We start from the raw sequence: 15,355 nt of genomic DNA, 5'->3' as shown, positions 1-15,355 counted from the left end.
ACATCATTTTAGGTAACATGCAACAGCTGGCATGTCTTTGAAAGCCTTTTTACTAACTGAAATATTTCCTACCTGTTGGTTAGCCTTGAACTGATTACTTATCCATGTATATGAGCTGTCCATTTAGTTGTTTTAACCTAGTAATGAAAGCAGATGAGTGCTTTCTCACCATGAGTGATTAATTAATCAGGTGAGACAAATTGGCTATCTGAATTATTTTGAAACAGTGCTGAATTATTCTAAGATTGAGATGAGAGTACTGTCTGCCTTTCTCTTTGTGTAGTGAGACAATTGTTGGGTGTGAGTGATTCCTCAGATCTCTGGCTACTTCTGTTGTTGTAAATAAGATGCAATTTAACGATGCTCACTGAAAAAAAGCAACAAACCAGTCTTGCTGTTTTTTGTTCCAAAAGAGTTGATGATGTAATATAGTGCAGTATTATTATAATACAAATATGAGACTGATGATGATCTATATTCTATTTCTACTGTGAAGTGCTGCACTGACATTTTTGTTTAAATGTGTATTTTGAATTTTCTGATATTTAATATATTTTTACAGTGATTGTGAAAACCAATAAGGGGTAGCGTGACCTTCCATATTTAAGCACATATACAAATGCACCTTCCTAAAATGCCTACACCATAACTATGTTAATAGTGATCCAAAATTATGAGGTGGCAGTGGTGCTGAAGTAATAGAAATTACTTTCTGTTTTAAATGTAATATTATGTAAAATACATCTTTTTACTCAAATCACTAATATTCATTAGCTGTACCTATTTTTATTTATTTGTTTCCATTTTATCTGTTTGTATGATCATATATCACTATATATTGACTTTGCAGTAGAATTTGGCTCCACAGATGCTGCTGTTACCATGGAGATAAAAGGACCAATGGCCTTTTTCTAGCTTGGACTGTACTATGCTGTTCATAAAGAGACGGTGAATTCTAAAACTGTATCACTAGCTTGCTTAAAAAAGACTCAAAACTGAATGTCATAACGGAGTTCAATTAGGATTCTATTGCTAATCTTAACATAAACACATGATATTTCACCAGACAGAAAATATAAAGACAAATCAGTGTGAATCCTGAGCTTGTGGTTTGTGCATCTGCTAATCCTCCTCTTTAAAAAACAAAACAAAAACCTTCTGCTTTGCAAAATATAACCCCTTAGAGTGTTTGGGTTCATCTGATGCAGTATCTGATGCTGGTTACATCACAGACTTCTTAATCTGTGGTGTTCCTCTGTGGCCGAGAGTTGAATGAGCATGTGAAAGCTGTAAACGTGAATTTTGATTCTTGGAAAAGAGACCCTTAGACACCTATACAGAGCTGAAGAATTTTTATGAAAACCGAGGATGGCTTGCAGAAGGTGTCATTTGTAAGTATTCTCTTCCTTTGTAAAAACTCAAAAGAACTGATATTTGCTGAAGGGGGGGACAAAGAATCTACATTACTCAGGATGATAATAGGAATAACAATTCACTGTACAGCAGCTTTCTTTTTAAGAACCATTTTATGGGTGTTTCCTCTTAGTACTTTACGGATTTGCATTTTAGAAATCACAGTAGATTTCTAAAATCTACAAAGCTTTAAAAGTAGAAATAATTAACCATGGTAAAAAAGGAAAAGGATTTGTTAGTGGAAAAATGAAATTGAAAAATTCTGTTTATAAGGCTTTGGTTATTAATATTGCATTGTTCAGTTATTTTAAAATTCTTTTGTTAAGGCACTTTTAGGATACATGTTTAGATTATTTCAGGATACTCTTTGATATTGTTTGTGGCACAGCAATAGATAACTGTTACACATTTTGTCATGCTGTTTATGTATTTTGTGTTTCAATACTCATATGAACATTGCAGGAATATGGTACTCGAAGATATTTGGTTTTTTGTGTGCCATTGATAAATAAAAGATTTATTCAGATTTGGTTTATATCGGACTGCAATTTTTTAAATGACCCTAATGGCTTTAATACTTAAATGCATTATTACAAGTAGTTAAATTACTGTGTCATATAATTTTTGAAAGCAAACATATGGTGAATGTATGATAGTATATTTCATTGCAACTTGATAATTCCACCATTTTGTTTGAAACATGCAAGTCGAGAAGTTTACAACTCTAAACTCATTATTTTTTACATCTATATTTATTCTATATATGCTACATTTTCCTCTGCATTGATGTTAGTGCAGTCCAAGAATGTGGTTAGTGTTCAGATCTATTGTTATAATGTGCATATCTGCATAATTTTATCCTCTAATGCAAAGGGAAAATGCTCATCCCACAGACAGATATCTTGAAATTAACCAGTGGCTATGCAGCATGGTTTCTGCTATAATTCACCTTCATTGAAGCTTAATTGGCATCTCAGCTGAAGTTAAATTTAAACCAATATAAATTCAATTTTAAGAAGCAATTGATTTCAAGGTTTGATATTCATAGATAGTTTTTCATTACTCAGATGAAAAAGAAGGTCAAACCCTGGTTTCAGTGTGACTAAATTGGCTTTAATCCTAGAACTTTAGCTCCACTGACTTGTGAATTAAGCTTTTGGCTGCAGCTCATTTCATTTACCTTTAATTCTGCTGGATATGATGATTTTTAGCCTTGAACTCCTTATTCCGCGGTAATGGGTATAATGAGAATTGTACCCTTAGGACGAAAGAATGATGATGCCTTTAAATTTAGTTTTATCTGAATGAACATAGAGATTTATGTCAGGTTTACTTTGCCCAGATTCAGAGATGACCTTAGTAAACATATTATTATATTAGTTACTTATTTTGCCATATGCTAAGCTGTCATATAAAAAAAATCTACCTAGATTCCACTTGCATATATTTTGTAAGATTAACTATGCTTAACTTGATTTTTATTGGAGTTAGCATCTATTCAGTTTCAACTGTACATATATTTGCTACATGCTTTATACAACTTGGTATTCAAATACAGAACTATTATAGGGTTTCTTGCCTGAGCAGGGGGTTGGACTAGATGACCTCCAAGGTCCCTTCCAACTTATTATTATTATTAATATGGTAATTGTTTTCATAAATATGTAATCAAGATTGCAACAGCTTAAGATGACATGCAAGGTGGGGGTTGTAATAGTTTTCTGATCTTGTTTAATTCCTTGATGTGCTACTTATCTACTACGTTATACTGTACTAGAATGCTAGTGGATCTCTTCAAGCTGTTTATATTTAGAGGTTGTTTCCTCTGACAATAATGTCAATTCTTAATTTTTATGAATAATTTAAATGCATCTTGCCATCTGTAAAAGTGCCAGGACCATATTTTTCATACAAGAGAAATCTTCATTTCATTTGAACATTATCTTTTGGATTGTTTGACTGAAATATTATTCTTTTTTATCAAATGATTATATTGTGAGCTGTTTAGAGTTTATTGAATGTGGCAGACAATAATTGGGTAATAAATACATATATAATTATGAGGAAAAAATATTTCTAATTGTTTGTGTTTTTAATAGATATGTGCTATTTTTTCTACAAAAGTGTTCTGTAGGACATAGTACTTAGTACTTAGTAATTAATAACCATACATATATTAAATAAAGCTTGTGTTGATATTTTAAATAATGCCTGTTAAACTTTTTCTGTGTAGATGTGCTTTAATATATGCAGTAGTTATAATTCACATAGATAATGTCAGAGAACATTTATTTTCAGCTTGGTACAAGGAATAAGAATAAAGTTCTGGATTTAGCTGGTCCCCTTTGCAATGGAATGGAATGTGTTCATTTGTTTTAGGGAACTTTTTTCCTTTGAGAACAAGTAATTACAATTTATTGCTGCGTTGAGAAAACAAATTTGCAATCTTTGGTGTCTTTTCTTCTATTGGCGATATATTTTCTAAACAATATAATAAGAATTTTTAATTTTATTCTTAATTATTTGAAAGGTGTGTAAGAGCAGTTTTCACAATAATTTGTTCAGTTTAAAATATATTATGAGTCCTGTTTCTTTTCCTTACTTTTCTTGTGTACTTTTTATCTTTTATTTGCACATGACTTTAAATTGAAAAATATTTAACTGTTGGTCATTAATATTACATTTAGTTATTATATATGATTTAACTCTTCTACATATAAGCAAAGAATAATTTTAATTTCAATTGAAATTGAATTTTCTATGACTTGTATATTATGGCATTGCCTCTTGCTACAAAAATTGGCTAGTTTGAAATAACAGGAAAGGATACATAGAAAATAAAGGTATGTTTTAAAGTATATGCTTGCAGAGAAATATAATAAGAAACCCAGTTTCTATTGCTGTGATTAATTTTCATATGTAACATCTAAATGATTTTAAATCTAAAACATGAATTTCAGGATGCTCACATTTTGCCTCTGGCTATGGTCTATTTAAAACTGGTAGATAAAAATAACCACTGCAAATGTATCTCATAAAAATAGACTAATAAAGTGATGTTATTTTATAACTGTTGATAACAGCAACAACAAAAGTAATAGATTCTATTTAAATCCCCATGAATAGATATTTTTCCTTTGGGATATTTACCTCTGTTCAGGAAAAGACAGTAGAGATTTCACATTTAGAAATCTAAGGAGTGTGTTATAGAGTAATGATTCATAAAGCACACTGTTAGTTCTGAATTAAAGATTTCTGACACAGAATTTTTATATCTAATAGCAATACAATTGGGATAGGTGAATTGTTTCTAATAGGGCATGTAAGCCAAAACAAGTATATAAAGTTTGTGCAGACACATTATTATGTACAGTATATTGTTTAATCTTTATACAATAAAATCCAGACATACAATTCATTTTCATCCATATCATGTATATGTCCCATTAGTGCTGTCTTGGAATGACATAGCAAGCTATGGTAGCTGCTTTTTACAGAAAAATTATTTGTATAATCATTGTATGACGGGTGGGATATAGACAATTTAGCATCTGTTGTACCTTATCTGGACCGGATTTAATAAACAGATTACATGCATAGGCATTGTCAAGTCAGATAAATATGTTTGTTTGAACAAGGCCACCAAACATTGTCCTATTCTGTTCTCCAGCTGTGATAATAGCTAAAACCACTTTATTGTAGAAACTCACATTAATTTCTAGGTCTGTTTTGCATCAATAATTTATTCGCTTTATGGCCACAATGTGAAAAAAATCTAGTTGAGATTATTTTAGGATACATACATTCTGCCTCCTCTTACTTTCACACAAATAGGTGAAAATATTCATGGCACGTATCCTTCATATTCAAGATGATGCTATAACACTTTGAATACCAGGTGCTGGTGACACTATGGGGCTATTGTGTTCTATTTAAATTATTCAAGAAGCGCTGTCTAGGTGTTAATACACTTTAGGGCTGAAAAGGGCTTTTTTCCTTTTTTTAATAACTCAAAAAAGAAGTAGGAGATTGCATGCAAAATATAAGCTGCTTGATATATTGTCTATACCACTTTATGTCAAATTGGGCATGCTGTTGCATATTCTCAATTTGGGGTAGATATGAGTATAGCTTTTTGCTCTTCTTAATGAACTGTTGTGTAAATCTGTTGTGTGATTTGTAGTCATTTTCATAATACTAATTTTGTCACCATTATCAATTTCAAACAATAGAATCTACAAATAATTAGGCAGGACTATTACAGGGGTGCCTGGGAATATGATTTCTGTCTGGTGTATATGATTTGCATTTTATGTAATAAAGACAATTTATGAAACCATATCAGGTTTTAACCATTCTGCCTATATGACATTGTAAGAGGAGAGTTCTCTTGGTTCTCCTGCTTTGAGTTTGTTTGTTTGGTTCAACTATACCAGGCTTAATTATATTTATAGGAAACCAAAGTTCTCTCAGCTATTCTCTCTGAAATTATTTTTATCACAGCGTTTATCAGAGCCAACATACGTTTTCAGCTTAGCCTTCACTTGCAGTGAGCGGTGAGCATGTGATTGTGCAGGTAACATTTTGGTTCCTGTGAAATAGGAACTGTGACTGTGAAATAGAAGCTTAATGGAGCCACACAAGTTCTCTTAAACTATGGTGTAGTGTTCTGATATCTTGACTGAAGGGGAAAAATATATGGTCATGCTTCTGTCTAAATATGAAGCAAAGTCAGTGTTTTTTCCCTCAAATATTTGTATTTAGGATCGGCTCCATGATGACTCATCATATCAGTTACATGTATATGAGTTATTACAGAGCAGATTGCAGCCATAATCTATAAATTTATCTGCAGAAATTATTTTGTGTTACATGTTTTAAGAATGTCAAACTAATTTAGGTGTCAATTATGCCAGCTTTCAGGACAGCCTTGGTGCATTTTAAATGAAAAATTAGAATAATTTTACAGAGTAACAGAGTTGAAAGGGGCTTTGGAGGTCTTCTAGTCCAACTCCCTGCTCAAATTATGCATAGCTAAATTTAAAAAATGTAAACTAGAAACTAGAATTACCGGTATGTCAATTTTTGCCTTATAACTAGAATTCCTTTTCATTAAAAGCTGATTTCAATTCAGAGGAATGGCTAAATGCAAAAAATAAAGCATTCACAGAGATGTAACATATATTTTTTTATTTAATTTAAATTGGTTCTGCATTTATTACAAATAAATTGTTAATATACTTCAGTCTTATGGAATTTAGTTTTAGGAAATTATTTTATGATTTAATCGGTAAGGTTATAAATATATATTTCAATAATTTGTTATCTCAAATGGTAGAAATATTTATAAAGAAAATCTAGGAGATAAATATGATAAAATAAGAACCATTAAAATGGATTTTTTTAGAAATGCTTTTTTTTAAAAAAAAGCTGGATGTTTCAGTGTAAGGGCAAAGGAATGATCTAAGTATTTTCCAAGAATCTTTGTGTCAAGTTTCACACCATTAACATTACGTTGTTACACTTCATGTGAAGACAAGAAATGAGAAGGTGCATCTAAGCAGATGATAGTGAATCTGAAAATAGTAAGGCAGCTGATAGTCTATGATGGAAATAAATAAATAAATACTGATTGTACATGAAATTCTTCTGATCGTAACTCCTTTCTAGATAGTGTACTAGTTAAATTTTGGTTATGTTTTCTCAGTTTTATTCCCCTCTGTATCACTGTAGGTACTTCAGAATGAAACACCTTTAAAATAATTGTACGAATACCCAGATATTTGTTGGGAATTAAGACTCAAATTATCATTAAAATAAACATTTTGAGCATTTTTAAGAAAGGGAAATATTTTAAAACTGAAATCATTAGTAATGCAACCCTCTTAAACCATGGGTATTTCCGTTGTTGTCTTAAGAGGAGCATTGAGAAGTAGAATGCATTCAGACAAGAGTTATTGGATAATAAGGATCTTGGAAACCTAACCTGAAGTTAAAGCATGTTAAAAGAAAAAAAGAAAAAAAAACTGAACAAAGATACGAGAGTGGTCTACAAATGCCACATGTAGAAGGGATGGATTTTGTTCTGTTAAAACCAAGAACATGACAACTGATTTAAATTGGAAAGAAAAATGATCTTGCTGAATAGTTGAAGGAATTTCCTCAAGATACTCTTAAATAATAGAACAGTCTATCTAAAATATGATAGGATCCTCGTGCTATGTTTTTCAAATGTGGGCTAGATGACCATCTTTCAGGAATGGTCTGAAATGGTTTAATGGAATCTTGCAATGGGCAAGTTTTGGACTAGGTGTTCTAAAAGACCACTTCCAACTGGCATACTCTGGAAGAGTATGTTTGTATATATGAGTGCGTAGAATAAATATTATTCTGTGTCTAATAATGTTTCAAAATATATTTTTCCCTTAATATCACAAATGTATTTGAAACTTTGGCACACACAGGGAGTTTCAATCTTCTGTAAACCCTCTCCCCCAATTAATATCATCACCAACCTTTGTGAGTATTTTCAAAGGGGATTGTGGGGTGGGGTGGGGTTGTCGCTTTTGATGGGATGATATCTGGATTCAAATCTTTTGAATTTTCTCTTCCTCCTGTGTGATATTTATACTATTCCTAAATAGTAATGCATAGGAATTTAATTTTGCTTTTGGATTTCATGTTTTTGCTCACTGGCAGACATGTCCTATTGCTAAACATAAAATAATAAAATATGTTTAAATTTAACCAGTTGTTTTCAACTTTATGAATGTTGAATAGTTTTTGCCTTGCTGTGATGTACATATGTAACTTTGGATGGGAAAAAAATCAGAGCAACCTGATTTTTATATTAAAAAGATTAGCTTGATGTAATTCCCCTTACTGGAGACTCACAGCATAACATATTCCTGCTTAATTCCTCCTTTTGATCTCATAAGAGGATGACCTCAAAGGACTTGCTCTTCAATATACTATATTTTGAAGCTTCTCGGGAAACAGCTGCAAGCAAAACAACAGAAGAGAGCAAAATAAAATGCAATTATGTGTAATATTTTAATCTTGTCATAAATAGTTTCAGGTTTTAAATGAATTGCATATATTGGGTACAACTTCATTTGTTTTGAAATGCTCATGTAATTTTCTTATATTTTTAAACTGATTTAATTGTAACTATGTTGGAAATAATTTATTTTTTTCTTGGTTAAAGGCTTATTAAAAATGAATTTATAATATCCTTACTAGAAAATAGGATATTGCATAATCACATGTAGTTTATTTTGTTTCACAAGGATTTAAAACATATGTAATTATTCAATATCCAATTAAATTTCTTAGGGCCTGAACACAATGGAATACTAAAGAGATCAGATGAACAGCTAGACTGGTGCAGACTAATCCAAACATCTATTCTTCATTCTTTTCCAGAAATCCTTGCCAACCCTATTCATTTTTCTTTGCTACTATTATTCCACTTCAGCTAGGAAAGAGCCATTTCAATCTTAACATGCATTGAGACTTTTCAAAGTTTCATTGCAATCATTTATCATTCTCATTTTTATACAGATGGGGTTATGTTTGTTAGAATTGGAATTAAGGATTTAGTTTATTTTTACTTTTCATCAAATAAAAATTGAGTGAAACAACTCAGATGTAATCAGCAGCACTGCTTCTCCATTAGAAAGCCCCTTACTAAACACTCAGTGTGTTGACTTTGTTTTTCCTTGTGTCGTAGGTCTATAAATACTCTGCACCAGTTTTGCTGTCCAGCTCCATTGTACCATACTCTACTAATTCTCCCTGCCACATACTCAGAGTACAGGTAAGAGTAGTGATGGACCACCCACTTCTTCCTCTCATAGAGTGATCTGGCCATACATTTATTTATGCTATAAAAGTCATAACCCATTCAATTCATTTTTTAAAAAAATGTAAATAGATTTGCAGTGAAGGTTTTTGTAGAATTTCCAGAGAGAATTAGCATAAAATCAATAAATAAACAAAGGACATACAGGACATAAATAAATAAAGACATAAAGATACAAGATAAAAAATATATTTATCTTAAAATACCCATCTTTCTAGTCTGGAAAATATTCAAGATAGCTTTAAAAAATATACATGAAGAGTACATGTGAAATGGACAGCTAGTTTCATACATGTGAAATGGACAGCTAGTTTCATTTTTTTAATCAATAAAAAGTTAGAGAGTGGAAATTTGCCATTTCATGGCTAAATATTTATATTAAATATTAATAATGTGTTCAAAATCATGGCACTTTCATTCTCTAGGAAAGAATCTACAGTAAATCCTAAATCTGTAAAGGTTGAAACATTATTTGTTGATGTATGTCTGTATAATTCATTAATTCCTTATTTGTTTCCCATTTTTTCAACATCATTCTCTGTTTCTCTTTGTTGTTAGGTTTTTTTATTTTTTTTATTTATTTTATTTTATTGAATTTATATACCGCCCTTTCCCGAAGGACTCAGGGCGGTTTACAGGGTACTTAAAACATTGATACAAAAATTAAAAACAATTAAAAAGATTAAATTTGATCCCTGAAAAAAAGTATAAAAAACCCAATTAAAAAACTCTCAGCCTGGGCTGGAAAGCTCAAAGAGCCAAGTCTTCAGGTCCCGGCAAAATGAACGAAGGTCGGGGGCAGTCCTAAGCTCCGCGGGCAACTGGTTCCAAAGGGCAGGCGCACCCACAGAGAAGGCCCTCCCCCTGGGTGTTATCCGCCAGCAATCTTTTGCTTATAAATATACAATAAAGTGGATGTGTTACGCTCTTGTAGAAACTCTTAAGTACCAAATCCAGTTTTCCCAAAACATTGACATTTAGAATAGTTTTTTTCTTTATTATTTGTAATAATACAGCATGTTTAAACTGTGCAGAGCAATTCACTAGAAACAGAACTACAGGAGCTGTTTTTATAATTTGTGAAGACTACAAACAGCAGGCTGTGACAGAGCTAGCAACTTAGAATTTATGAATGGTAGATGCATTCATTATTCAGTGGATCACAGATTGCAACAAACTGCAGCAAATTATGGTTCTGTATTATATGATGATACTACATTAGTTTGGAGTAAAACATTTTTTTTTAAAAAAATGCCCACTAGGGAACTTTTGCTCTGCTACTTTTGTTTAATTAGTGCTGTCAATCAGCCTGTTATTTTTGATCTCGTTCACATCTATAAAGTAGAATCTAATTCAGGTTTGGCTCTAATAAAATTTATGAAATACCTACGGGAGCACCTTCTGCCAATGTCAGCACCCCACCGTCCTGTGCGCTCCCACAGAGAGGGCCTCCTCAGGGTGCCACCGCTCAAGGAATGTCGGCTGGTGGCCCCCAGGGGGAGGGCATTCTCAGTGGGTGCGCCAGCCCTCTGGAACAGCTTGCCAACCGAAATCCGGATGGCCCCCGACCTCCGCACCTTCCGGCGCGACTTAAAAACTTACCTGTTCCAGCAGTCCGGCCTGGCCTGATAGCTCTAATTGGGGTCCCAGTTTGTTTTTACTATTGTTTTTTTCACTATTGTTCAATCTGTATACCTACCTTATTCTGTACACCGCCCCGAGTCCCTCGGGAGAAGGGCAGTTTATAAAAACAAACAAACAAATAAATAAATAAATAAATAAATATATAGCATTCGTGAAATTAGCCATCCTGACATATAGAGTTACTCAGTTCTGTTTGAAACTAGAGTAAGTCAAATGTTTTAATTAACCTCAGCCACGCTTTTGAGTTTGCAAACATTTTTAATAACACCTAAAAGGCCAGGCTTTTGCACTCCATCAAGGCAATTCCTGTTTAAATTTTGCTTCTATATATGATTTTGCTTCTATATATGAAACTAAAGAAACATAGTCACAAATGACCTTGGGCATCAGACCAATAAAATTCTCCAAAATATTGTCTTGTTTGAAAGATTTTTTTTCTTTTGTATATGTAGATTTATTTAATTTTCCTTGGAAGACATTCATTTGTCATCTTCCTTTGTAACCATGTGGATTAATTTCCAGGTACATTATTTTCCTGACGGTTCAAATTTTTGTTTCCATTCTTCAGCATACGTTGTCTAAAAACTGTGGTCTAAAAATCTTGGAACTGGAAACTGTTTCTCTTCTTTTTCCCTTCCCCAGCAGCACCTGTGAAAGCAAAACTATGTTGCAAAGGACGTTATAGTGCCAAAGAAATACCATCATTTTCTTGTATTACCTATCTGCATAATATTTGTTCAACACCTCTATGAGGTAAAAAAATTACTCTGAGAATATTTTTTCTTTTAAAATAATGTTTGCTGTTGTTTGTGTTGCCCTTACAATATGGTGATTTCTGAAGCATCAGAAAAGTGTTGGTCAACTGCACAGATTATCCTGATGGCAAAGAAGTCTAATTTGTATAAAAATTATAGTCTCTTATATAATGATAAGCAGAAATTGGCATGGGAGAGTCATGTTAGTTGGCTGCAGAAAGCTACAGCTCTAAACATCTGTCTATATTTATTGTTTCAATAACTTGATAAGGCATTTCACTGTAAGATTTATTAAGATTTCTATACATATTCTATAATCACAAAACCTGGATATGATGGGCAATGACTGCTCATACATGTAACATGTTTTATTAAAATCCAGTAACAATATTTAAGAACAAGATTATCTTTTTCTTATTCCAACACTGCACAGTTTTATTTGCATTACTATTTTATTACAATAATGTACTTTCTCATGGAGAATCAGTTTTGTAAAGGGAGGACTACAAAAAGAGAAGAAGAGTGATAAGAATGGAACTCTTGAGGATGCGAAATATAATTAGATAACCTGTGAGCCATTGGGTCATTCTTTCAGGGATATTTTCTTACTAAATAGAGAAACATAATGACTTTGGGCAGGTAGAAAAGCAGCAGGAGGTAGAGTGACTTCTGATATCCTACCAGGTTCCCTATTGACTTTCATTGTACAAAGCTAGGAGGGAGCACTAAAAATGATCCTTATGTGATCCAGTCTGAGCAAATCAGTGCAGCAGCATGACAGCAGTGAAGTGGCCACAACTTTGCCAAATTTTAATCACACGGGAATCATGGGTCCCAGATTTTAGATCCGTAAGTTAGCCCATTTGAGATATTTTCATGCAAAAATTATTGGCCTATGATGCACCATTTCTCCCAACTGAAAGTTACAAAGAATCAAACAGACATGCAAGTTTTAGTAGTTTATAAATATTTAACAATAGGCTCATAGACTCATAGGGCTGGAAGGCATTTTAAAGATTTTTCTAGTCCAGCTCTCTGCCTAAGGCAGGAGTCCTCATACCATCTCAGACAAAGCACTGTCCAATCTTGTCTTGAAAACCTCAAGCAATGGAACACTTACAGCTCCAAGAGGCAAGCAAATTACTTAACAGTTCTTACTGTGAAGAAATTTCTCCTTACTGCCAGGTTGCATCTCTCCCTGGTCAGCTTCCATACATTACTTCTTGTCCCACCCTCAAGTGCTATGGAGAATAAATTAACACCCTCTTTTCTGTGGCAGCCCTTCAAATATTAGAAGACTGCTATCATGGTCTTTTCTTGATCTTTTCTTCATTAAGGTAGCCCTTGTCTTGTAACGGCAATTGAGACCAGAATTCCCATTGATAAAATTAATCAGATTAGATTCACATTCTCAGGAATGCTTACACAGGCACATGGCGAACACGTCACCCTTGAACAAGATCTGGTTCCCATGTTCACAGATACGTTACCGAAAAGGTTCATAAAGAAGAGAGGAGAGCATTTTCTAAAGGACAAGATTAGAAAAAGAAAGAGACCGCTTTCATAAATGGAGTCGGGAAACTTTCAGCCCATGGAGAAACTGGGAGGACCAGATTAACGTGTGCGGGTGGAACGAAGGACTGGACAGGACAACTCAAAAGATTATTTTTTGGGGAGGTGGGGAGAGAAAGGGGGAGGTTAGTCTTATCAAAGGTTTCAAAAAAAATCACAGTAAATTGGGCTGGAAGCTGTGCCATCCCAGACAGATGGACCAGAATTCTTCTCTGATTCAGTCTCAAGGAATCATCTTTTTGCTTGACAAAGAGACACTCAGTAAATCAGGGTAGTCAGGAGGATCCTGGGATGCAGCAGACCACAAAGCAGCTGGAATAAAATACCTGGTGGTGAGTGACTCCATTATTGTGCATTTAAGGAATTTAAATCAAACCACAGATACAGTAGTTGAGAAATGTGTGTGTGTATGTGTGTGTGTGTGTGTGTGAGTGTGAGTGTGTGTGAGAGAGAGAACAAATAACTCACTTGGAGCAGATTTAGGGAGAGAGTGCATACAATAGATGTCAACGCTGCTAACATCAAATGTTATTGCTTGACAAGAGATGAAGGAGTAGCTATTTCATATGTTTAACTTGTGCATTGCTTTAAGACTTGTGTATTGTTTTAGTTTTAAAAGGTGGGGGGAGGGAAGAGTAGTAATGCACTTTCAAGGCCACTTGACTCTCTAAAGAAGATAAGATTTGCAGTTCTGCTAACGGAAGGGAAACTGATTCTTTAAATTAATTGGAGAATATGATTAATGACAGAATTAGAAAGGTGGAGAATTGTGTTTAATATATTGTGCAAGGGGCGGAGATTTCAGATTCCAGCTTCCTTCTAGCAAGCATTTGCCGGTGTATTAGGCTAATAAAGGACTTTTAAGGTAAACAATGCCTCAGAGTCACTTGAAAAGCCCATACATCGGAAACTTGACAATAGAAATGAAAGAATAAGCTGATATTAATTCTGCATTGTCTGCAAGATTATAATCTGTATAAATCTCAAGTGCAAAAGGCAGTTCTCACTGAAGAATCTGCTTGTAAGGCCAGAAAAAAAGAAAGGAAAATTTCTTTTACAATGGCCTGGATCATTTGCAAGTCACTTGTCTTAAAGAGAGTGAGAACAGAGCCATTAGACAGCATTTCATAGGATGACTCATCTCAGACCAGTATTTAAAAAAAAACAGAGGGAGATCAAGCAATGAATGCAAGAACAAATGGACCATCAGATATCATCTGTTTTGATTCTGCTACATCTAATTTCATTAAAGAGAAAGGAGATTCATTGATATAAATTTAATATAAATTTGTCATTTATTTGACAAACTGTCAAAATATCACATCAGCTGCAAGAGGCTCTGAAAATTGTGCATTCCAGAAAGATGCTTTATATATATATCCCAGATCTGGAGAAAGTTTCCTTTCAATAAAATGTATCATATATAAAAGGATGCGGCATAAGACAATCCTTCTTATGTAACCGAGAGTGCGCAATTGCTTATGAAAGGGATTTTCCAGCAAAGTGGACTTTGTTTCTGTTTGCAAATTGGAGGCTTAGTTCAAGCAGTAAATTCACGTACAAATCAGTCTTGATGTCGATGTGAAAAAGCCAAAGGCATATGTCTATAAATGAAAAAAGAAAAACATTTGTGCATAGGGATGGGTCCAGTATATCACTAGACTATATAGAAACAAAGATTGTCATGCATCATCAAACATGATACTTATTTTGTTACTTGATCAGTGAAAAGAATGAGGTCTGGAGAAATTTAAATAAGTGGCCCAAGCAAATCAGCAATTTGGTAAAAAAAAAACCTCAAATATTTTGCCCAGACAATGGGGCAGAAGGGACAATGCAAAGTATTGAAGCAGGTTTTCTTCATGAACTTCAGTAATCTGTATCCTCGAGAGAAAATAAGGTGTCAGTTTTTGTTTCTGTATATAGGCAAACAGCAAACAGAGATTACAAATTTCCTAAGACATCCTTGGATGCCCAGAAGTTGACTTTGTGACAGAGCTACACAAGGAAATTAATGCATTGCAGCCAGATGATCTTAAGTCCAACAAAGGTGTTCCAAGGCTGTCTCACATGGCAAGAAGAAACAAGTGGAAAGATTCCCTGCACG

General features: G+C 33.5%; 1 protein-coding gene across 5 annotated transcripts in view; it reads left to right on the top strand.

Annotated features, from left to right (window-relative positions):
- IQSEC1 (IQ motif and Sec7 domain ArfGEF 1) overlaps nt 1–15,355 on the top strand; it is a 332,174-nt gene that overhangs the window by 108,794 nt on the left and 208,025 nt on the right. The window contains exon 1 of one of the 5 annotated variants that reach the window (XM_081317428.1): nt 9,219–9,232. The exons of the other annotated variants lie outside the window; for them this stretch is intronic. The gene's annotated coding sequence lies outside the window, so the exon portion shown is untranslated. Of the gene's footprint in view, nt 1–9,218; nt 9,233–15,355 lie in introns of those variants that run through there. 5 annotated transcript variants of the gene reach the window in all.

The sequence above is a fragment of the Vipera berus genome, assembly GCF_964194415.1.
Source record: "Vipera berus genome assembly, chromosome: 2".
Classification (NCBI taxonomy): domain Eukaryota; kingdom Metazoa; phylum Chordata; class Lepidosauria; order Squamata; family Viperidae; genus Vipera; species Vipera berus.
This window is presented reverse-complemented; position numbering and strand designations above follow the sequence as displayed.